This window comes from Rhynchophorus ferrugineus, unplaced genomic scaffold, assembly GCF_030347505.1.
Source record: "Rhynchophorus ferrugineus isolate W39M unplaced genomic scaffold, kcgeb_rfMv2 rfM10, whole genome shotgun sequence".
Taxonomy (NCBI): domain Eukaryota; kingdom Metazoa; phylum Arthropoda; class Insecta; order Coleoptera; family Curculionidae; genus Rhynchophorus; species Rhynchophorus ferrugineus.
The window spans coordinates 18192048-18216111 of NW_027472589.1; the positions used below are offsets into that span (position 1 = coordinate 18192048).

A 24064-nucleotide genomic window follows, 5' to 3' on the forward strand; every position below is an offset into this window, starting at 1 on the left:
GTCATCATTCAACGGTTCCAAAACAGTGCTGCATAGTATATGTTAGTCGATGCTCTGTATTATGTCTTTAATGAAGTGCTACAGTGTAATATCCCTCTGGAACACATAACGAATATAATTCAAAGTGTTAGTATTGTGTACTTCGAAATAATGTTAGTACTACCATCCTATCTAATTAATGAAGATTTTAGACCAAGATTTAAAATAAAATATCTCAATACTGTACCCATTGGTTAACACCACTGACGCTACACATACTCAAATCGTTTTGACGTAAGATTGCTATTTGTGTCGCTTATAGTAATTTGAAACAAATATTTCCTCGACTAAAAATAACGATTAATTAAATTACTTAAATAACTTGTGGAATTCGAAATGAAAGCGACACTTTTAAATGATTATATTTGCAGCCTTCCATGAAAATGAATTGCATTGTATCGTATAATTTGACTATTAATGATTGTTTCAATCGTGGCTTCTATCGCGATAATGTAAACCCTGGCGTATACGTTTTTGAGCACTCTCTATATTGATATGGTGTATCATTATCAACCGGACCCTCTCAACTTCATGGAGAATACCTGAAACCAAGTTAATAAATGATTACCTGAAACCCCCAAATATAAAGGGCAACTAAAATTATAATATAATAATGCCTATATTTTAGAATTTTACTTTTGCCAGCTGGGGTTTATCTGAACTGAACCTGCTTCACTGCGAAACTGGAGTTGCTTAACATGGGCTCCAAACCACAGTCGTCGGCGTTAAGCCTACCGACTGGCGAGTGACGAACTGTGAGGTGACGCAGCATGAGCCACGGCGAGATTTTGTGGGTTTGCTTCGCTGCGTGTCGTGGCGCAGTTTTAGCTAAGGTGATCTTGCGGAACGCAGAGTTCTTGTCGCAGTTTCGCGCCTAAAGTCACTGTGTTTAAAAATGGAAGAGGAATTAATTAGTTTTGTACGATACAAGAGGATTAAGTTCTTTAATTAAAGTAAATTCTATTCTCCGTAAGTCTTTTCTTTTTAGATACAACTTCTCACTTAGCTTTTATTACCCATCGGGGAGTTAAATAGGAACAGTCGTTATTAGCGCAGTATCATTTGTCATTCTATCAACCCTACTACTGTGTACAGCTTTACTGCGATGCGAGAACTGTAATCGCATTTGCGCGGTTTCGGCACCTGGTAGTTCTATATCCCGCGTACACTCGCCGTGACCCTCACTGCGTCACCGCACCAAGCTGCGTCCCATTTTATGTCTAGCCTTACTGGCGTGACTGGGACTGTTTTCCTTATCGCATTTTACACTCTTGCTTTTCGGACAATCACAAACATAAATTTACTACCATGCCAGCGCAGGATTCAAACCCGCGACTAACTGTAGGAGGACTGTCCTGTCACCTTGACCACTCACGCCACCAAAACCGGCATGTGTTTTGTTGAATTTTGTAATATATCGGATCTAATCTCTTTCGTTTACTGGTCTCTCACGTTTTTATGATGTCAAGGTATTCTGCCAAGTTTGCGTAAGATCATAGGTCCACGCTAATCATTTTTATTCGTGAAACTGATGCAGACAGATATAGAGAAAGTAAAACCCACTATGTTAAGTTGTGTAAAACGCAAAACGAAGAACACATCTTCCATGATATTTTAAATGAAATGAGGAAGTACGGATTATATATTTGCACTTCCGTCTGTCCCACATCGACCAACATAATCTAGTAAACAAACACGAACCTACAATGTATCGCTTAATTATTAATATTTATAAGTCATTATAATATGCATTCAAAACAAAATAAACTTCTTCGGCCTTCCTCAGAAGAATGCATCATTGAAAATATTTAAATCATCACCGAACAAATAAATATACAAAAAATCCCCGTCCTTTTCACCAGCATTGATATTTGACATTTCAAATGTAGAAATTAATATTCTGAAACGGAATAAAGATGCTTTGCTAAAGATAGTTTCTGTTACGAAATGAACGGAATATTTCATCTGATTTTGCAATATGCAAAAGAAACAGTTAACTTTGTGTAAACTGAAGAATAACTGAATGTTAAATTTAATAAGCTCATATTAAGAACATCAGTTTTTAATATTTAAAATAAATTGGGATGTAGACATAATATTAACAAGTACATTAGAATTTTGCAAAATGGTTTTTTTTTTAATTTTTTTTAGGAATTCAAAACATCGCCTTATATTCGTACATTGTTCTTCGTTCTACTTCGGCCTTGCAGGGCCAATGTGTCAATTATGTATGGATCTTCATTGAATTCAGTGCTCTAGAAAAGTATAAGTTTATTTAACCTCCCGAGAGTTGAGATACATTTATAAAGTACTATAAACGATCCCGAAATATTACAACTCTATTCTTTATAAATGGTTACTCAGCAGCAATTAGAAGACGATTTGGAATTACCATTGGCGCATAATTATATCTTATTTGACATATATGCCATATTTAGGCTTAATTCTCGAATCGTTATCGAATGGATGAACCTACCAAAAAAACCTATGTATTCAGCACGCAGACATCACTGTTTTTATTTGACCTAAACCAGATATGACGTGAATATTGACATTCTGAGATTATTGTTCAGTTATGATTAGCGTTAATTTGTTCATTGAGTTCTATTGTTACCTAATATTGTTTCCGAGAATGTTAATCTATTGTTTCTCATATCTCTATCAATTATACATGCGTCTGTGATGTTGCATCTTTTAAGCAGGAAGTCAGTTTCATCAGAGGATGGGGAGGACCTTTCCTTTAACAGATATGACCAAACCATTTTACGTTTCTGGATTTGGTCCTCTATTGTTGTATTGTTTTGAATATTAGAACTAAATATTTACATGCATGGGCCTAGAATTATTAGGTTAAACTAGCATAGATAAGTGGTGCATAGCCATATATTCAAGGTGTGTTGCATAGCTCATATCACTTGAACAGCTCTAAACAGTATCAAATGCATCAAAGCTGTTGACTTTTTTAGGTTTTCCTAAATAACTACCAATGACTGCAACATTCAGCATCATCAATTTTTAAAATTTCCCCGTAACGCTTGACAAGTAACTGTTTAGCTTAAAATATCAAACAACTATGTAATCTATGTGCCCAGACCAGATATTTATTGAGTGATATATTACGTGTATGTTTCATGATGATGTAATACAACATACATCAGTCCAGAAGACCTGTCTCTAAACATAGAAAAGGAAGAATTAGTTCGATTGCTACCTTATGGGTCATTTTATTGGATTCGTATGGAAGACAGTAAACGATTCCTAAATTTTTTAACTCTATTCTTTATAAATGTTTACTCAGCGGCAATTAGCAAACGATTTGGAATTACCATTGGCGCATAATTATATCTTATTTGACATATATGTCAATATTTAGGCAATATTTATTAATTCTCCAATCGTTATCGGATGGATGAACCTACCAAAAAAACCTACATTATTATGAAATATATATAGTCGTAGAGTATTAAAGGCCCAGTGCCGATAAATGACCTCCTGTTCGACATAGAAATACATCATATATTCTAATCACGATTTGTCAGTAGTAACCGGTAGTTTTAATCGACATTTTAGGCAGAAATTAAAATAATTTTTTGGAACATACCCATAAATATTTGATAACAAACAACAGTGCCAATTCTCTATGACATTAAAACTATTGATAGCAGTGCAGGGCACTTTATATGAGAAAACAAAATTTTTGTTTTTACTATTTTCGCCGCAACTATTCCATATTTTCTCATTATATAAGCCTTCCGGCGACTTCTACAAATGTTACAAAACCAAAATTAGCCAAATCGGACAGACTGTTCTCGAGTTTTACAAGACCAGGGAACAGCAATTAATTTATGTATTTATATAATGGATCAACATCTGTAAAATTCGAAATACGTATACACGAAGTCAGGATATATTTTTACTATATTTGAATATCAGCTAGACAGAAAAAAAGGATCTCTCACACTATCGAACGGTCATATGTTCTCAAAAAACAGCGATAAATATGATAATTGACATACAATTTTGCAAAAAGCCTCCGTCATACTTTATCAAGTCTTGATTACAAAGGCCAATGAGCAGTTATTCAAGTCAAATATTTGGTATCTTGTACATCAAATTGTTTGATTAATTATATTTTACAATGAATATGTAGTCTCTTCAAAGTGTATTTATATATGCGTCATCGAAATTTGTGACGTTAAAACGTCGCAATGTTGCCGCATCAACTCTGAGTTTCAGTTTGGACATACAACAAAATTCTAATTTAAATAAAATAATTGAACAAAAATGTTATCAAATATAATTTATTTTAACATTATAATGCATCTAAAAACTACAGTTAATTATACAGCCACAACAGTTTATAGGTTAAGAGTTATAACCTCTTATAATTATTGCTTTCAAGAATTTTACATACTTCTGACAACTGGACGACTTTGACAGGCTCATTCGCTTACGTGTCCAGCTAATCAGACAGCATCGTGTCTCTTTTTAACTAGAACAAAATGAGAAGGAAAATATTGTCTGATTCTAAGACGAATTCACAAATTGCGGCAGGCAATACATTAGACATCTTGATGACGCATATACAAATAAACTTTGAATAGACTATATGCATGTGTTTGGTAGTAAAACTCGCTTTTACACTGGGATACTTCAGAATCTCAATATATTTTTTTTATAACATCTTTATTAGATACGCTTAGTACAATCTTAATTATTATTATTACAATTAATTTATTATTACTTTTCCTATGTGCTTGGATTAATTAACAAGCAAGACGAGTAGGAAAATACATCAGTATGTATTCCTCAATTATAAAATTATAATTATTTATTAATTATTAACTTATAGCTATAGTTTACACTAACAATACACACTAAATGTTCACACAAGTTCGTATGGTTTTGTTCGTTTCAGTCTCCTGACATCCTGTGCGCTGTCCAGCAGTTGTATTGCTTCCACGTTAGAATGATTTAGTAATCTTCTTTCGTGTTTCAAGGCGAAATCCTGCACAACTTCGCAAATCCATTTGATTTCCAGGTCATCGTGCAGTTCTTCATTGGTTACATAGCGATAGGCATTGGTAATCAATCGAAGAATCTTGTTTTGACAGCGCTGTATGACTAACTGATTTGAATATTTAGTGCAACCCCATATTTGCACCCCATAGGTCCAAATTGGCTTTATAATTGTATTATAGATCAACCTCTTTGATTTTAGATCAAGTTGGGAGTATCTTCCGACTAACCAGTATAGTTTTTTTATTTTGGTTCTAATATGTTTTGATTTTTGTCTAACGTGATGTTTCCAATTTAATCTACCGTCAAGATGGATTCCAAGGTATTTTGCTGATTCTGCTTGAGGAATCGGGAATCCATTGAGTGATATAATTAAGTTTTTATTATTTCGCCTTAATGCAAAATTGACGTGGACAGATTTGGAGCTATTAAGTTGAATTTTCCAATCTTTTGTCCATTTATAGATTTTGTTGACTGCCACTTGTACTTTTTCTATTGCCCTAGGCAGAGATATATCTTTTGCCATAATAACTGTGTCATCAGCAAAGGTTCCAAGAAGTGTTAACAATTTAATGAATGTTGTTCATTTATCGCCAGATTGTAGCATTTCTTGGAGCACGTATCGCGCGAGAAGTGACACAGCGATTGATAAGCCGTCTCGTGATCCGAACTGGTACCAAGAATCGGCGGGTACGACACATACATAGCGCGAGCACCACGAAAACTCCTCGCCGAATCGCTAATCTGTTTGTCGCGTTCAAAGTCCCGACGCGTTGCCCCTCCGCAACTTTTCAACGGTCGCTGCAGTTCAGCATCGGTCGGCCTTCGTAGTGGTCGCGATCCCGGTGACAGGAAACGAACGGTTCGTCGCGTACGGGGGCAGGAATGCGAAGTATTTCGTTTCAGACTGTGTACAATCCACCCGTTAAAGCTAGAACAATGGTCGGCACCAGGTTGAGATACGCTTTTCGGTAAGGATTCACAATCTAGTAGTAAGCCGCACAGACCGGATCTAGCGCCGCGCGAATTTTTCACCCATTCGTCACTGCCCGCTTGATGCATGACATTAGCATGATTTCATTCGAATACGTCTGAATCTCATTCGACGACGTTGAGTAACGTGCGGCTGTTTGATTAGTATGGATCTTGTCTTTTATGGTTACAGAAGAAATGCGCGGTTCGAGAACTCTTTGGAATGTCACTGTCTTTTATATTCACATAACGTTTGCATAACATTTATCAGCAACACACAGTATCAGTTATTTTTAATATTCGCCATCGACCAGATTTAGTATCAGGTGATTTTTTCGACTATTATACTATTGAGATTATTGATAAACGTGCTTGGACGATACACAGTGGAATTCAGTCAAATACATTGTCGTGTAATCGCTCTGTCAATACTACTGTGATCGAAAAATCATTATTATGATCTTCCTGCCAAAAGAAACGAGCTTACAGGCTGATTAGCTATTTCTTAAACCAAGAAAAACGACCTCGAAGGCATTTATTTGTAGTGAAATGGTATCGAATTCAACTATTGTTCTCAACACTAGACAAAATGTTGGTATAAATAACAACATACGTGTACATTTTATTTCAAAGGTCTTATTATTTTTTGATCACAGTAGTATATTTGCTTGTTGAATTATTGTTCTTACTCGATGTTCTGTTAACATTTTAGGATTGCTATAATTGATTTTAATCAGATTTTGCATCCGATGATTTTTTAAGTACCAATTTGCCAGTTTGAACCCTTTACGATGGAATTGAGAACATTATCGTGTAATAAACAAAACGTTTTCAGACTTTATTATTGTATTCGGTGTCTGGTGATTTATTTATTGATATAATAGCGTTAACTTGGCTGATTTCTATTCAGTCCTATTGAATGAAGCGATTTCATTCAAATTAAAGAATTACACGTAGTGCTCGTATGACCATCAATGTACTTTACAGAGAACGGTTTCTATTGCCAAATTTCAACTCGTTTACAATCTGTTACATAATAAATTATAATGATTAGCCTGTATATTACCCATTGTTTATGTCATAAATAAACATGATCATTAGTTGAAAATGATAAATTCGAAAAACAACAATAATCGCTTTTGAAGTATGCCCATTGTTTATTAAATAGATAAACGATAAGACAGAAAATAATTAATAACATGAATTATCTACAATTACATTTATTTGATATTTTCAATCTTATAAACCCAAAACAATAACATTAAAATCTATTTTCGATATTTTTATTTTATGGGTTAATAAAACCTTATATGGGCATTTACTAACGTTAGCTCGTTTCGTATCCATGCTTTTACGTGTTTCGTACCAAACAATTGAGGCGACAGGACGGTTCTCCTACTGCTGCGATAATGGCGTGTTCGAATCCAGCACTGCGTGGATCTACTTTATGTTTGTAATCGTCATCGTAAATGAATCCAGGTAATAGTAGTAAAATCCAACAATGAATAATCGTTCCAGTCAAGCCACTAATCAGGCTGGGTAAGACACAACTTGGTCACTGGGAAATTGGCAGGCTTAATGTTGAGGACCGTGGTCCACGTTAAACCTTTGGTCCAATCAAGATACACCGTAAAGGGCAAAAACGAGAACTTAATATACATATACGAGGACTGTTTGATAAGTCAGTGACGTTTTGAATTTACCGCACAATAACTTTCAATCACTGCTACCTTCATCTGCAGGTAAAAAGGAGACTTCATAATATAATTAAAATTTCTTATATTGTTCAGTTACTGGGTGGTTCGTTGAAATTGAATATATTCTTTCATAATTCCAGCGCTGGGATTCTGGAGCTTTGTGTCAACATCATGAGTCTTTGTTTATCCTGTAAAAGTTTCTAGATAAAAGAATAAATGGTCATATGTAGACTGTTGTTAGCTAAGCCTGACTTATTAAAATCACTCCAAAATATCTTTAAGATAGCCAAATTCAATCACGTAGTTCATTGATCGATTATTGATACAGAGTGAGATATATAGTAGAAAATAACGGAAATGGATATTATGCACCGTTGGATACTGTGCACTTGTGTCATCTTCTTCTAGTTCTAAAAGCACTTCTGGAAGTCATTATGTTGCGACAACCTTAAGAGTTTTCAGCGATACACTTTTATCATCATTGGGCACAGAGAAAACTCATACGGGGCCATCTCTGACGAATACAGAGGCTTGTTTTTTTGTTTTTTGTATTGAAGTTCTAAACATTCAATATCTAAATCGACAACCCAACTAAAATAAACGTTACAATATCCACAGGCGATAGAAATTACCAATTTAGAGATTATGGATTATGGATACATGATGTGACAGTGATTTATTGGTGTTATAAAATATTATATAATAAAGAAAAAAGGAATGGCAACGCAATGTTACTCTAAGAGATGCTTGGGCAGTCGACGGTGGCACGTCTGACTGAACGATGGTCAGTGACCGGATGATATAAAATACGTTTCAATGATATCCGAGATCAACGTCTCGGGGATCTTCGTTGTGCCTACTGGTCATCGTTGCTGGCACCCCGCTTGTTAAAACTTCTAGGATAATATTTCTGGGTATTTTGTAGGACGTTATTGAATGATGCATAACTCGACATACCTCAAGGTCGTTACACCAATATAGTTGAAAATATTGCGTGCACTTTTTAAACACGCCTCGTATACATAGATGCAAAGATCAGTTATCGATAATATTGATCGTATAAAATAAACCAGGCGCACTGGCTTGAAACATTTAATTATACAATGATATTTCAACCGATGAATTTACTTTCATGTATGTTATTTACCTTCGCTGAATTATTGTAATAACAATAGACTCATGAATGGACCATGAAGAAAAAACCGGGAAAATCCTCAGTTCGTATTACCATTTGATTTGCACAATATAATCATTAATTCGTCACGTTGTTTTGAACGGTATTTACTCAATGACATTGACACGAACAAAATTGATTTTGATTGCATTTAAAATGCTTAGTGGAAGAGAATCGTTCCCATATATTTTATTGTGTAATTTAGCAGGCTAAATATAGTCTTCGGGGAACTACCTTGGTCAACATATTAGATAACGTGAACAAGATAAACGTGTCATCTTTGTTTTTTATTAGTGAAACGTGATTGTTAAAACTGGAAAACCTTTTTTAATAAAAAAGACCAAAACTGTGATACACAACTAAATAAAAAAATAAAAACTAAGCAAATTAAATAAATAAATGACATTGAAAACCTGACAACCTTTTCTTCACTCTTGGCTCTTCACCAGCATTTCTACCCACATATAGCAGCAAGGTAACGCTCTTGTAATCATTCCTCTCTATCCTCCAACGATGACTTCACGTTTCTCTTCACTCTTTAAATATTCTCTTTCAAAACCCTACCTTTCTTGCTATTTGTTTATAACCTTATTTTCTCACTCTTTACATCAGTGATGGTAGTTTTATTTAACTTTTTTAGATTACACGATATACCGTTGGAAGTGATTGATATTTATTTAATATTTATCATTTGTTCAGTTCAGATAAAGTGATAAAAATACCATTTCGTGAATTGTAAAAATGTTTTGATCTTTATATATATATATATATATATATATATATATATATATATATATATATATATATATATATATGTATATCACTACATAGTATAAAACAAAGTCGCCTTTTCTGTCCCTATATCCCTATGTGCGCTTAAATCTTTAAAACTACGCAACGGATTTTGATGCGGTTTTTTTCAATAGATAGAGTGATTCAAGAGGAAGGTTTATATGTATAATACATGCATAATATACTAAGGCAACATTGCTAATTTTAGAGGTTTCTAACGTGATGTCGTAAATTAACCTATTTTTTTAGGCTTATTTAGCAATTAGCAAAAACGCTGCCTAACCCTACGAGTTAGATCAAATTAATGTACTACAGTATTGTACACCATAAAAAGGTCTACAAAAAAGTCCGCGATGGTATATGTTTATCTTTTAGGGATAACCCACATTAACCATTTTTATTGTTTACTTTTTACGTGAGAAAATGGCTTATTTACGAAGCTATTTTAAGCAATACGGCATTAATCCTTATCGAATTAAGTACCTTAAATACAGTGTGCAATTAATATAGATCAATATGGTTCCTTACAGCATGTAAATTAAACAAATATTTTCGGAGATATTACAAATTTAAAATTTTCGTTTAAAAATGTGTAATGTAATAAAAATTGTATGAATTTAGATATTCCAAAGATAGCAGGAAATCTTCATAGTAAGTATAGGGGAAGAGGAATTGTTTTAGTCCAAATTTAATGCATGCAGGCCAAGGGCAGTAATGAATGAACCAAAAATACTGGATCGATTTTAATCATGTTTTCATTGAGTGACATAGGCATATATATTTTATGCCCGTGCAAAGTCGGAGCGGGCCGCTATGTTTTTATATACAACGTTCATATTTTTTCTGTAGTGTATTTAATTTAGTATCAGCATTGAACCCGTGCGAAGCCGGGGCGGATCGCTAGTGTTATATATAAAATATTAAAAAGTAATTTGTGCATATATCTTAAAGATACGTCAATAAAATAAAAAGCGAAAATATATAAATTACCCGACATGCATTGCATATTTAGTATAATTCGTTAGGTGAATAAATTAGATATTTTCATCTTGGCAAAGCACTGCAATAATAAAATAATATTAAGATGCAACCCATCTAATGCCAACAACCGCTATATTGAGTTCAACTCAATAAGTATTATATCTTCCAGTTTTGAGCCACTGTAAATTTTGTGTATTAGAGACAAGACATTATTTTCAGCGTAAAAGTCGTATTGAAAAGCTAATAATAAATCATTGGAAGAATCAACATTAGATAACTTGGAAGAAGTTACATTAACAGATAATATAGTAAACATCGTATTATTAAATAATAATAATTCAATCATTAGTTCCCCAGATGTTGAGCTCATATCGCAAATTCAATGGCCTGACAAAGGTTTACAAAGGACTAGTGAATTTGTTACATTTGTTTGCGTAATTATAAAATTGTGATTAGCTAATGAATAGTAAAGAGGGTCTAATGTGGGTAAAGTAAGAAATTATTCATAATATACTATTTTATTATACAACTAGCGATCCGCCCCGGCTTCGCACGGGTGCAATGCTGATACTAAATTAGATACACTACAGAAAAAATATGAACGTTGTATATAAAAACATAGCGGCCCGCTCCGACTTTGCACGGGCATAAAATATATATGCCTATGTCACTCAATGAAAACATGATTAAAATCGATCCAGTATTTTTGGTTCATTCATTACTGCCCTTGGCCTGCACGCATTAAATTTGGAGTAAAACAATTCCTCTTCCCCTATACTTACTATGAAGATTTCCTGCTATCTTTGGAATATCTAAATTCATACAATTTTTATTACATTACACATTTTTAAACGAAAATTTTAAATTTGTAATATCTCCGAAAATATTTGTTTAATTTACATGCTGTAAGGAACCATATTGATCTATATTAATTGCACACTGTATTTAAGGTACTTAATTCGATAAGGATTAATGCCGTATTGCTTAAAATAGCTTCGTAAATAAGCCATTTTCTCACGTAAAAAGTAAACAATAAAAATGGTTAATGTGGGTTATCCCTAAAAGATAAACATATACCATCGCGGACTTTTTTGTAGACCTTTTTATGGTGTACAATACTGTAGTACATTAATTTGATCTAACTCGTAGGGTTAGGCAGCGTTTTTGCTAATTGCTAAATAAGCCTAAAAAATAGGTTAATTTACGACATCACGTTAGAAACCTCTAAAATTAGCAATGTTGCCTTAGTATATTATGCATGTATTATACATACAAACCTTCCTCTTGAATCACTCTATCTATTGAAAAAAACCGCATCAAAATCCGTTGCGTAGTTTTAAAGATTTAAGCGCACATAGGGATATAGGGACAGAAAAGGCGACTTTGTTTTATACTATGTAGTGATTTAGTGTTGTTTATTTATTTTTGTAATGTTGGTGATTCATGAAACAGAATTATACGAAATGGTAAAGTATATCATGGATAGTAATATCTAAAAAAATGTTCTTTCCTTTGACATTTTTAATGTCAATAAAATATATATATAGTAACTACACAAGAATTACCCACTATCGATATGATTGAACAAACTACTAGATTACTGCCAGAACAATTAGTTCATGTTTGCAACCAAAAAAATATATTTTTCTTTTAAAATTATCTTCAAGTAGCTCGGTAGTATGTAATGGCTTCAAATAATATAGTTTTATCGACTAAAGTCTTTGTAAAACATGTAAGAAAGCTCTAAAATCACAGTAACCTGGAAGCAAGAAAGTCAGTGGACAACATGCAGGAAAGTAGAAGGTTGAAGCGAACCAAACCACACGAACTTGTTTAGTGTATAAGTTTATTTTTTACTTTAGATTAAGTACTTTATTATTATTTTAATTTGGGAAATACATCCCATACTCGCCTTGATTATGAATTGTATGAATCAAAGTATAAAAGCAAAATAACAACAAATTAACTATAATAATTAAGACTGTAATAAGAGTATCTAATGAGAGAAGTTATATTAAAAGTATCGTAATTGTAACAAGTAACAAATATTATTGATTGTATTTATGTATGATGTCGCGGTGTCATATTCATCGACTATCGTGAGAAGGGGAATACTATTAACAGTGAATATTATATAGGGAGAATTATATTGCAAAGAAATGGCCGCATAGTGCAAAGAAAAAAAAATGTTTCATGAGGACAACGCACCGTGTCCCAAGTCAATCAAAACAATAGCAAAACTTCAAATTGCTGCCACGTCCACCGTATTCGCCACATATGCTCACCGAAGAAATTTCGCTTGAATGAAGAGGTTATCGCTGAAATTGAGGCGTATTTTGAGACAAAAGTGGTATTGAGATGTTAGAGCCGCGCTGGAATGATTGTGTTGCTCTTAATGGAGATTATGTTAAAGCCAATTTAAAAAAAAAAGGCGTTTTTTTTTTGTTACGCCCGAGTTTTTCCAGTCTTGTGTTAATTATATTTCAACCTACAAAATTGGAATAAAGTTGTCAACTCTGACATCGTTGTCATGGTCAAAGCTCCACGACTGTCATGTTATGTACAGACAAAAAACGCAATGTCTAGAACTATTATAACATTAAAAAATAGAAGAAAATACGTCAACCGACCTACGTCAGCTAGCATTGCGGTAAACAACGCCACCCGATGGATACATCAATGCGATATTATTTTTATTAGCACTCATTCCCGGAATGGCCAGCTGTGCGTGTCATAGATCAAAAATATTATTCCTCTCGTCTAGATTTCTGGTAACTTTTTAATACACGAGTCCCACGCGGTTAAATAGAACGGCGAAAATTGATTTCTATGCGCGAAAAAAGTCGAAATATTGCCCGAAGCCAATTACTATTCATCTCCCTCTAACCATCGAATGCTTTTTCGAATTCCGCTAATACCCGTCGAGGGATAAAATTTCGGTTGCTCCCATCTCGCCGAGTTTGAATAGAAAAGGAATAAAATGACGTTTGTATTGTATTAGATCCCTGCGGCCTTTATCCTGCAACGGATCGATAATGACCAGGACGAATGGTATTTTATGATGTCACCGATTCACCTGGTTTTGGGTCTCTTTCGTGGGCGGTTTTGATTCGTTCCTTTTACGCTCGATCCTTGATTTTTCACTTCTATTCTTGTTACCGTGGCAAAAGTAAGTTTCTGAAAAAAACTAAAAATTTAAAAGTAGACTGCGTATATATTGGATAAAACAATAAACTCACTTCATCAAAATGTATGACGTCAAAACGTCGCAATGTTGCTTCGTCAACTTTGACTAAGTTTATTTTGGTTTTGACAAATATCAAATTCTTGTGTAATTAAAATAATAAAACTTCTATTTTCATTCTACGTGATGTTACCTTGACTGGAAGCTATTCGTGTCCACTACCCCTACGCATTGTCTAATAACTGCACTTCTATAGACACATTTTTATATAGTCCTTCCAAAATAACAGTGAACTCACATCATCAAAATTTACGATGTTGCAATGCTATCGCATAATCTTTGACTTTTTAATTATTTTGGCTTAGACATATAACATTGTATTCTAAAAAATAATAAAACTTCTATTTTTATTCTACGTGAAGACACTTATCCAACGTAGTGTCCAATAACTGCACTTCTATAGGGCCATTTTTATATAGTCCCTTCAAAATAACAGTGAACTCACATTAAAATTTACGATGTTACAATGTTACCGCATAATCTTTGACTTTTAGTTTATTTTTGCTTTGACATATAACAAAATTCTATCGTAAATAAAATAATAAAACTTCTATTTTTATTCTACGTGAAGTTCCATTGACTAAAAGCTAGTCGTGCCCACTAATCCTACGTAATGTCCAATAACTGCACTTCTGTTAGAGCATTTTTAAATAGTCCTTCCAAAGTAACAGTGAACTCACATCATCAAAATTTACTTTTGTTTATTTTGACTTTGACATATAATAAAATTCTATTGTCATTAAAATAATAAAACAAATTTTATTTTACGTGAAGTTCCATTGACTAGAAACTAGTCGTACCCACTCTTAAAGGAAAATACTGATAAAATATTTCCAAAATAACAGTGAATTCATGTTATCAACATTTATGATGTTGCAATGTTGTCGCATAATCTTTGACATTTAGTTTGTTTTGGCTTTGGCATATAACAAAATTCTAATGAAATAAATATAATGTTATCAAATATAATTTATTTGAACATTATAGTACATCTAATCTATATATTATCGAAAGACTTAAACCACGGTTAATTATACAGCCATAATAGTTTGTAGTTTGTCTTCTTTTCTTTCTTCCACACCACCTATCCCCTGGAGGCCTAATCCACCTATGCATGTTTACATCTTGTACGTCCAGTTCATGTGTTTCCAAATTTCCAAAAATTGTCAAACCATTTTAATATCCCTGTATATCTCCTTTGCAGTTTCTTTTGTAGATTTAATTACTGCATTCTTCCTAATGCCTTTTCCTTTAATCTACAAAATAGGTAGTATTCATATCTTCTCATAGATTCTAACCAAATGGTCCTTTATACTCCGAGGAATTACACACAAATCTTTCATACTCCACAATACGATTTTCTACAGTTATCTTACATTAATTATATACTCACCTTTAGTTGTTTCCGCTCTAATCACCATGTTTTAGTAATTTTCAGTGTTGGATACTTTTTTAGGGTACATGATGTGGCCCGGTGAATGGAGGTAAATCGAAATGAAACAGCGGTGTTTACATTATGTGACCGTTATTTATTGGCTATATAAAAAAATGTGAAAAATACAATTAGATAAAACGGAAGGCAGCGGTGTTACCTGGAGACGAGGCTTGGGTAGTCGATGGTGGCACGTCTAAACCAAAGGAGGGTTGAGCACTGAATGAATCGAAATACCCTTCAATAATATCCCAGATAAACGTCTCGGGGTTGCCGCCAGCTATTCGTTGTCGGGTTCTAGATGGCGCTGCTGGCACCCCGCCCTTGTTGAACATCTGGGATTATATTTCTGGGTATTTTGTAGACCGTTATTCCACGATGTAAAATTCGACATGCCTCAAGGTCGCTACACTACTCCCCTGCCAGAATTTTACATAAAATTACTCCAAGCAACAAAAATACGAAAATGTATGAAAAAATATCAAATATAAAAATATATATATATATATATACCAAAGAAAATGTGCTGTGTGAAAAGGGCTTTGAAAACTATGGTAAATCGAAACAATTGTAGTTGGTACGGTCGCGATCTGGTACGGCCGTTAATATCTTCCGGTCCGACAGATACCGTTGCTTCATCGTTGCTTTGGCACTTGAATGTGGTCCATCGACGACGTTGAGAACAAACTATTTTTCGGACAGGGTTCCCGTAATCGACGCTGTGGGAGGATCGATTATTCGACGACGTGGTAGCTTATTTTCTTCGACGACGAGACGTTGGCAATTCTGGTACCTCGGTGAAAACATGACGAGTCTACGGTGACTGCAATCGGTACCTAGCTGCTCTGTGACTAATCCGTAGTCACATACGTTACAGTAATTCAGCAAAGACAAATAACTACGGTATCCGACCGAAGCTGCCCAAAGCCTTTCAAATCAAAATGTCTGCCATTATGACAGAGACGGCGAGTGAAGGAAGACATTATGATTTAAACATAGCGCCGAAAGAAATGTTTAGACGAGACGCTGATGATTAAACAGTGATCTAAAAATGTATATGAGTTCAAAAGATTGTGAAAGAAAATTTAAAAAAAATTAATTGGAAATAATGAAATGAATAGGAATAAAATGAAAAGGAATATTGAAGGTAAAATCGAAAACGAATCGAATTAAAAATATTTAAAATTCTGAAACAGAAAATATAACGGCCACGTAAAATACACCATGTTCCACGTACCCTCCATTCACGAGTCCAAACCCAATTTTGCGAAAGATCACGTCGCGGTCACCACTCTTTCAATAACTGGAAACAATTGATTCACCAACTCTAATCGTAAACATCAACATTATTTGGTTTATTTTCTTCTAATTAAACCGAAAAAATAACTTCCCATAAATATTGTTTTATTTTCAGTCCGAGAAAAGCGGAATTACAAAAATATCCGATAAAATATAGCACATCATTCAAATTCATTCAAATCGTAGTATATCTGTGAAGTGAAACGAAATAAAAATCGTCTATCTTGTTTCCTGCATGCTTAAGTAAGACATTAAAATAATTTAGTATTCATTTTTGAGTTTTTTTTAAATCGTTTCGCAATATCCACAATGAGGCGCCGAAAATGCGAACTGCCTCGAACCAGTATATTTGGTCATGGATCATCAGATGGTCGGGAACTTTGTAACCGAGCCACCGAAGCTAAATATACACGCCAACAGACAATAGTCACAGCACGGCTGTGTGCACGGAGCGTAATGTCATAACAATTAATGAATCCGAATAAACGATGATTGGACAAATACGAGATAGGCGGCGATGTGAACGACATTGAGATTATCAGTTATCGCAATATGTGAGTTAAACAGATGCAATCTGAATTGTATCGTACCAAACCGTACATAAAAGGAAACCACAACAATAAGCGAAGCGATAAGGAGAAGACTAAAAACAATTCTCTCAAGGATTACGAATTTTTTTTTATAACACTCATCTGATAATATTATCGGATTTTTTTTAAATAAATAATACAATCTGCTTTTGTTGCTATGTTCGTTATGACCTGTGTGCAAATATCCAAAAAAATACTAGCTTTTTTTTTTGGTGTCTTGTAAATATTAGGTTATAGTTCTTATAAAAATTATACAACAGAAAAATATTTCTAATAAATATTTAAATCTAGGTCATAGAGTAATGGAGAGTAAACTCGATAGGGGTCTCTGGCGAAGAGTTTTGCTTTGCCCAACATCCAGATGGGGTTAAATCGGCTAGTCAAGTAATTTGAAAAAAATCGTTGTGAAGACATTTGATTAGTTCACCAATAAAATTTTAATAAAAAAGAATTTAATTTCTGAAATAAATTTATTAATTCAATCAATAAAATAAATATAATCTGGAAAAATTAAAATATCTATACAATATAAATGTTATATATATAAAATCGTAAATAAAGATCTTTGTAACTAATCAAAATTATTTCTTCAGACTTTTCCATTTTTAGATTAAGGATTTTAGATTAAGGATTTTAGATTAAGGATTTGTCTTTTTGTTTTCTTATACTGAAAATAAACTTTTGAGTCTTTCTCTGTTAAAATTCTGTTTACCTATTTTATCCAAAAGTATATTTTTTTTATATAACATCATTATTAGATACGCTTTGTACAATCTTAATTATAAATTAATGTATTACTACTTTTTATTTGTACTTGGATTAATTCATAGGCAAGACGAGTGCGAGCAAATATATCAATATGTATACCTCAATTATAAAGTTATAACTTATAGCTAGAGTTTACACTAAAGGTATACACTTTATATAAGTTCGTATGGTTTGGTTCGCTTCAATCTCCTGACATCCTGCGCGCTGTCCAGCGGTTGTATTGCTTCCACGTTAGTATGATTTAGTACTCTTCTTTCGTGTTTCAAGGCGGAATCTTGGATAACTTTGCAAATCCATTTGATTTCCAGGTCATCGTGCAATTCTTCGTTGGTTACTTAGCGATAGGCATTGGTAATCAATCGAAGAACCTTGTTTTGACAGTGCTGGATGACTAGTTGATTAGAGTTTTTAGTGCAACCCCATATTTGCACCCCATCCAGGTCCAAATTGGTTTTTTAATTGTCTTATAAATCAACCTCTTTGATTTTAGATCAAGTTGAGAGTATCTTCCAACTAACCAGTATAGTTATTTTATTTTGATTTCTTTTTGTCTAACATGATGTTCAAAAAGTGTATAGCATACCTTATTATTGTTAATATTCTATCTGGAAAATAATTATATTATTTACAATTACAATAAAGATATTTGACAAAAATATGTTATATTATCGGCGTAACAATATCGCGGAATAAAATGAAAGAGAGCTGAAAGACCTACTAACAGTATAATAAAACAATGGGACATGAGATATTGCCTTGACATTTTTGTTCGTACAGGAACATCTGGAATTAAAGTTTAGAGTCGTCCCGTGTTAGTATGGAATGTAAGTTATCTTAGTGTGCTTCAAATGATTTTTCAAACATACTAGCCGAAGGATGTATATTCCTGAATCCAGGAGCTCTAATAGATAAAAAAAATTCCAACCTATCTTGGTTAAGTAGCCTTAAGCTAATATATTTATTCGGGTAATTATACTTTTTTCTTTAATGAAATGAACCCCTCAAGGTAAAATTTTGTGCTGAGTCGCTTTACACCAAAATTCCTCGTTGTTTTGAATTTCGGTTAATCCTTTTTTAATAGGTTTGCATTTAGGAGCTATTATTTTAGTTGCAACTATTGAGCCAAGAAAAAAAGTAAAGTAGTAATCCAATCGGTTTGGGATTTTTAAGATTCTCAACCATTTTTTAATGACAGCCAAATAGTTATTCGAAGGATGGGTCGATAATTCACTTTACTTATTGTACTACCCACTTATATATCTTATATATACTAATGAATCGATAATTTAATCTCTAAACTTTATAAAAATCTAAACGCACTATTCCTTACGTCAGATATACTGAAAATTGCGCACTATAGAAACGATGTGAGCCAATCAGATCCCGTTGCGGCTCATAGCATAGAGATTTAAACAAGTAATTAGTTAAAAGTAGCGACCTCTAGATGTTAGACGTCGCGAAACATTTCTCCTAAATTTCCTATAAAGTTAGATCTCTATTTCTCTATGATCTAGGTATAAATTTAGCAAAACCCATCGGTCCTAACTTAGTCTTTAGTCCAATCATATTTAGATGTATGAACACTGCGCTTATTTTAAGTCTGTATCCTTTTAATCTGTAATACTTCGATATTGTCCTGAGAATGGAGTTTCTCATCATGTCTCCTTGCACTTCTTTTGATTTCCTGAGTGATAGTCGGTATCTAAAGATCTCGGTGTAAGTAATCAGTCCTATATTATCTTGGTACACTTACTATGCTTCTAAGGACTTTGTTCTGGAAAACTGGTATTATATTTGCTATGCTATGTCGAATAGATAGTATTATTTATTATTATTTATATTGTCACTGGTGGCCTGTTGTAATTCATTGTTGTCTCTCTACTATTGTCTTTGACAGCAAAAATCGCAGTATCGTCAGCAAATATAGCCATCGTGATATTTTCCATTTGTGGTATATCATATGTGTAGAGAAGGTAAAGAATTGGCCCCAAGGCACTTCCCTGTAGTGGACTTGTTATAGCCTCTTTTATTATAGAAGTAGACTTCCTCTTGTTTGACTGTGAACGTTCTGGCTGTGATGTAAGATTTCATAGTTGAGTGTGTTGCCTCGATAACACTTTCTGTAGCTCAAAAACAAAACCGCCATCGAAGGCTTGTTACATCTTAAAATATAGCTTAAAATTTTTTTAAAAGTATTTTTGATTTTTGATCAGTTGAATGTTTGTTAATAAACCAAAACTGATGTATTGGTATTAGGCTTTCCTCTCTATGCAGATGAAATAATGAGGTTATCAGGAATGTTTTACCTTATTATATCAAATATATAAATATATTAATCGTATATAAACTAAATTCAGGATTATATGCATCTATATTATTATATGCATATAAATATACATCAAAAATGATCTATTATACGGTTTAAACCGATAATGCACAATATTCACTTGTGATAAACGAATATTATGATAAATGAGATTTTATGTTTATCAAAAATATATTTTTGCACCATTTTGGTGCCAGCCAAGTGCAGTACAAAAGTTTTAAAACAATAAGATAATTGTTTTTAAAAAACTTCTATAAAATAGATAAGTTATGATTAATCATACCTTAGACTAACATTTAGTTAAAGTTAGTTAAATGTATTTACTACAAATTAAAAATAGTAAATATATTTTTCGTTAAATTTTGGTCTCGTTAAAGCGGTCTTATTTGTACTTACTTGTTAACCAATTTTACTCATTCTTTTTATTGAGTCGTTATTCGTAAGTGTTTAGTGATCAATAACAGTCGATTATAATAACAATCGATCGGGCATCGATTCATCGCTTTTCGATCAAGTTCATCCCGTATAAATTCCATAGGAGAGTGGTTTTGTGGCAAAAATGTTTCGTTTCGTTTTTGCTCCAGGAACCCTTAATACCATTTTGGTGAATGTTTGGCGTCATTGTCTTGCTGACATAATGTTTACCAATTAGATTCACTCCAGATGGAATTGTGTTTTCGTGAAGTATTTTCAAATAGCCTCGCTTATACCGAGACATCCTCAAATAATCACCCCACGACCACCATACTTAACAGTCTGCACATTGCACGGTTTTAACGCCCGTTCGCCTTTTGATCGGTGCACAAAAACACGTTCTTTTGAAGATACCAAAAGTGTTACCCGGAAATGGGCCAAGGTTTTGACTAATTGTGGACAATATTTCTCCGAATAAATATATTGCTTTTCGTTAAAAAAGCTTAAAAATTTTAAAAATAGGGGCGGTTTTCAATTTTTATTCCTAATCTAAAATTAAATCATATATTAATAATATATATGTAAATATATTTGTCAGAGAAATATGGAAAACAATACGCTATCATTTTAACCTTATATTGAATAATATATCGAAAGACGGATGTTTATTTATAATTAAGTATGACACATCAAATATATCAATATTTAATGCAATAAATATTAATAAGTCTATTAAGGGGTTATACTATCTTGGCGCCTGAAAAAATTATTGAAAAATTGTTTTAGTTTTTAAGGAAATTGATTTGAATTTACGAAATTTTAAGGTTAAATGAAAATATCTTAATAGGTCAATTGAAGAGTTCCCGGCCTACCATAGTAAAACAAATTTTTTTGGAAATTTTTTTTATTCAACATAATTCCCTTAAAGGGTGATACACTGATTATAACAACCCTTCAACTTTTCGATGCCATATTTATAATACGATTTGTCCTTTGCTTCAAAATAGGCCTCAGTTTCTGCGATCACCTCTTCATTCGACGAAAATTTTTTCCCAGGGAACATTCTTTTGAGATCTGAGAACAGGAAAGTCTCTGGGGGCCAGATCTGAAGAATACGGTGGATGAGGAAGCAATTCGAAGATCAATTCATGGATTTTTGCCATCGTTTTCACTGACTTGTGACATGGTACATTGTCGTGGTGAAGCAGCAGTTTCTTTTTCTTTAAATGCGGCCGTTTTTCGGCGATTTCGTCCTTCAAACGGTCCAGTAACACTATGTAATAGTCGCTATTGATGATCCTTTCTTTTTCAAGGTAGTCAATGAAAATTATTTCATGCGCATCCTAAAATACAGACGCCATAACCTTGCCAGCCGACTGTTGCGTTTTCCCACGCTTTGGAGCGGGTTCATCGTGTGCAGTCCACTCGATTAACTGTTGATTGGACTTAAAGCCAAATTTGATGTGATAACATAGCAACCTACTGACATCATACATTTCGATGACGTATATTGGCTGTTTTATTTTATATAGATATTATAATAAAATACCAAAATAAGTACCAATTTAAATGGTTTATATAAGAAGTATTTTTATGTCTTATGTCTTAAATTATATTGATTGAATAATATCTCAAAATATAAATAATATCGGGATTTCATCAATATTGTAACGTTTATATACAGTTATAAGTATACTATATCGTATATATCAATCTAAATTTATTGACTTCTTAGTAAAAGAGTTAAAACATCAACTAATCAGATAATATTAATCCAAATCAATCATATATGATATATGATAAGAAATAAAAACGCATTTCCTGGAAATAAACATAAACCCAGTTATTTGAATTAATTTTATTTGAAAACTGATAAAACGTATTTGAATTTCTGAAGATTAAACGCACTTCTGCATATTAAACGCACTTCTGCATATATTTATATTAATGTATATATTTTGTTGTTTAATTAGTAATTTTTTAGATCTTTGTCGGTGTTATATGGTTGATATTCTCGTTCTGGGACTTTTTTCAAAGTTTTCAATACAGATAATAACATACAGACATAGATCCTCTAATACGAGGGTTGCCTTTTATACTTTGGGATTATGTTAAAATGGTTAAAATATCAGTTAAACAGTGTTATATATGTATGATAAATATAAAATATATAAATATAATAATAAATATATAAATATAATATATAATAAAAAATATAAATATATCAAATCAAATAAAGAACTAAATAAGAACTAAATAAAGAACAAATTTTTAGACATCACACGAACATTTGGTCAGAAATTTGAAGATGTGGTTTTGCAATCGATCGAATATTGATCTTTTCTACATCAAGCTTGCGATTTTTGAAATATATCTCGTGTTCATTTAGCGCCCAATAACGCTGACAAGCTGATGGTTGGGTGGATATGGGTGAGACCCCTGAACTCCCAGGTAATCCGTTTTGATTAAAACTAAGTAACAATCTACAAGTTATAAAAGTGTTAACTACATCCTACATTTTTCTGTTATAGAAAATACGCTACTAATAAATGTATAAAAGCGCCACAAAAACTAACTATACCATATATTCGGCCTTTTAAAATGAATATGTTTAACATTGAAACTCTTACCCCATAGGACAAAATGCTACATAACAGGTCAATTGAAAAGTTCCCGGCCTACCGTAGTAAAACACATTTTTTTTTGACAAACTTAGTTTTTTTTATTCAACACAATTCCCTTCAAGGGCGATACACTGATTATATCGATCATCCAACTTCAAAATAGGCCTCAATTTCGGCGATCACCTCTTCATTCAACAAAAAGTTTTTGCCAGCGAGTATTATTTTATCTGGAGAATACGGTGGATGAGGAAGCAATTCGTAGCCCAATTCATGGATTTTTGCCTTCGTTTTCACTGACTTGTGACACGGTGCATTGTCTTGGTGAAGCAGCACTTTCTTTTTTTTTTCAAATGCGGTTTTTAAGATTTTAAGTCTATATCCGACATTTTTCCGTATTCATATTGTTGTAATCAAAATATATTTTTTGAAGGTCAGTCAAATTGATATAAGGACTTCGAAAATTAATTCAAACATATGTAAACTAGATATTCATTCGACCAAAATATATTCCTGGCATAGATATTTCATATTATTCTGCTCAAGCAGTCAATTTCCTTCTCCTTGAATCTTTAGAATCGAAGCAGTGGGGTATTTTAAAAAATCGCTCCTGTCGTGTCCGTAGCACTCGCTATCTCGACATTTTTCTCCAGCGATTTCAGGATATTACTTTTTAATTAATTACTTAATTACTTT

The 24064-nt window shown here is 33.0% G+C and overlaps 1 protein-coding gene and 1 long non-coding RNA gene across 3 annotated transcripts in view; one reads left to right on the forward strand and one right to left on the reverse strand.

Moving 5' to 3' along the window:
- The window catches only part of Atg13 (Autophagy-related 13), a 131602-nt gene that overhangs the window by 74621 nt on the left and 32917 nt on the right, over positions 1–24064 (forward strand). The gene's annotated exons all lie outside the window — the stretch shown is intronic.
- On the reverse strand, positions 15313–15804 carry LOC143203799 (uncharacterized). Its single transcript, XR_013007439.1, has 2 exons — positions 15511–15804; positions 15313–15454 (listed from the first exon to the last, which is right to left on the reverse strand). It is a non-coding gene; the product is annotated as an uncharacterized LOC143203799 (long non-coding RNA).